Source organism: Amblyraja radiata, chromosome 1 (genome assembly GCF_010909765.2).
Source record: "Amblyraja radiata isolate CabotCenter1 chromosome 1, sAmbRad1.1.pri, whole genome shotgun sequence".
Classification (NCBI taxonomy): domain Eukaryota; kingdom Metazoa; phylum Chordata; class Chondrichthyes; order Rajiformes; family Rajidae; genus Amblyraja; species Amblyraja radiata.
The window spans coordinates 92939838-92941997 of NC_045956.1; the positions used below are offsets into that span (position 1 = coordinate 92939838).

The 2160-nt window shown below is 43.1% G+C and overlaps 1 long non-coding RNA gene across 1 annotated transcript in view; it reads left to right on the forward strand.

Moving 5' to 3' along the window:
- The window catches only part of LOC116973463, a 12429-nt gene extending 10575 nt beyond the window's left edge, over positions 1-1854 (forward strand). The window contains exon 3 of the long non-coding RNA XR_004412063.1: positions 1842-1854. This is a non-coding gene — a long non-coding RNA (uncharacterized LOC116973463). The remainder of the gene's footprint in view (positions 1-1841) is intronic.
- Positions 1855-2160: the final 306 nt, after the last annotated feature.

Sequence of the window (2160 nt, forward strand, 5' to 3'; positions counted from 1 at the left end):
AGTTAGTCCAGACAGCCTGGTTACATCTACTGGCTCAAACACAGCATAAATACAATATTCTATTTAATGGAAGCAATGAGTCAGAACCATAGTCAAAGACTAAATATGTATGAAGGGACTGCAGATGCTGGTTTAAACCAAAGATAGAAACAAAATGCTGGAGTAACTCAACGGGAGTACAGTTTACAGTTCAGTTTATTGTCACGTGTACCCAGGTACAGTGAAAAACGTTTGTTGCGTGCTATCCGGTCAGCGGAAAGACAATACATGATTACAATCGAGCCATTTACAGTGTATTGATACGCGATAAGGGAATAACGTTTACTTTGTTCATATCCTAAGGTGTGAAAGGGTGGTGGAGAAATGTAACAGAATGCAAGCCCTGGACTTTGGTGCTGAGTGCTGAGTGTTTGTTTATCACTTCAAGACACACCTACTCGATTGAAGATAGAATATTTATTTCCAAGCTCCTGTTCAGATAAACTGAGTCGGTCTGATGTTTTTTTTTCGTACTTGAAGTTTTCTTTTGAATACTGGTTAAGGAGTGCCAGCTCATCCTGCATTCCCATCAATCCCATTCCCCTGAAATCTATTCACTGAAACACCATCAACATGTAAGTCCCGCGGAGCTCGGATTCAGCCGCGGGACTTACTTATTTACCATCACCTGATGGGGTCACAACATCGGAAGCCTGGGTCGCCTCAGCACAGAGGGAGAACAAGGAGGGAAGAGACAAGGACTTTAAGACTTTTGCCTTCCATCACAGTGAGGTGGTGCCTGGTGGACTCACTGTGGTGGATGTTAAATTTGTGTTTATTGTGTGTTTTTGTTATTTTATTCTATGTATAACTGCAAGGCACAACATTTTGTTCAGACCAAAAGGTCTGAATGACAATAAAGGATACTTATACTTATATACTTATACATACTTAATATGACAATTTACCTTCATTCCAGCTACACGTGGGGTAATTTATAGTAGCTAATTAACCCACCATATCGGCACGTTTGAGTGCACTGTAATTCTATTACGGAAAGGGACATTGCAAACATGACAATTGATGGATTGTGTGGCTGGGAAGACAAAATAAGGGTGTAACGGACAATAGGTTAGTCAAAGGCAACCCTTCAGACTAATGAGTCAGTGGTGCTTATTGTGTTTGAAGTTGCAAAGATTTTAAATTAATTTTCCCTTTTGATGTGAAGGAAACGTTTTCCAGTGATACCAGGACAATGAAGATGGCGGTCTCCAATAGGTTTAGCAGCAGAAACTTGGTGAGAGGTATAGGCGTTCAGTATAAAGATGAGGGCAGTGGAAACATGACCCCTATGTGTCATCCCAATAAGTTATCATTATGCCATCTTCAGTCAACTACAGGTCAAACCACTGACACTCCATCAACTGGTGGTCCGGCATCTCCTTTAATTCAGACAAATTTATGAGAGCGCACTTGAAATTCCCCCCGCCCGCCCGTCAGGCGAGGCGGGCGATCTCGACTTCATTGGGACTTTCATGCTGATTGGCGGATTGAATTTGCCCCCTGCAGTTGAGGCTCTGGAACTCTGGCTTGGCCGGAGCCGGCAGATTCATTCCCATAGCAGATTTCCGAGGCCGAATTTGCAGGTTAGAATCTCGGGCCGTAATCTCTGTTGGTCCGACAAAACGGTTAACAAGATAGGCTCTGGACAAAGGAAGCTGGAAAATCGGTGGTAGACCTGTACTTCTATTGTTCCATCCATCCTTTTTCAGTCAGCATAAAGTAGAGCAATCAGAAGTTTTAGAAGAACAGAATTGTCCAAGCACTGATCAACAGGATGCAGATAATGCTTTTAGTTGCAGTTAATGAACAGCATATTTCAGTTTAGTTTAGTTTAGGGGTACAATGTGAAAACATGCTCTTCAGCCCATCAAATCCATGCTGATCTACAATCACCTGCACACCAGCTCTATCCAATGCACTAGGGAAAATTTACAGAAGCCAATTAACCTACACACCTGCACGTCTTTGGAATGTGGGAGGAAACTGGAGCACCCAGAGAAAACCAATGCGGTCACAGGGAGAATGTGCAAACTTTGTACAAACTGCTCCCATAGCATCAAACACGGGTCTCTGGTGCTGTAAGGCAGCAACACTACCACTGCACCTCTTTGCCACCCA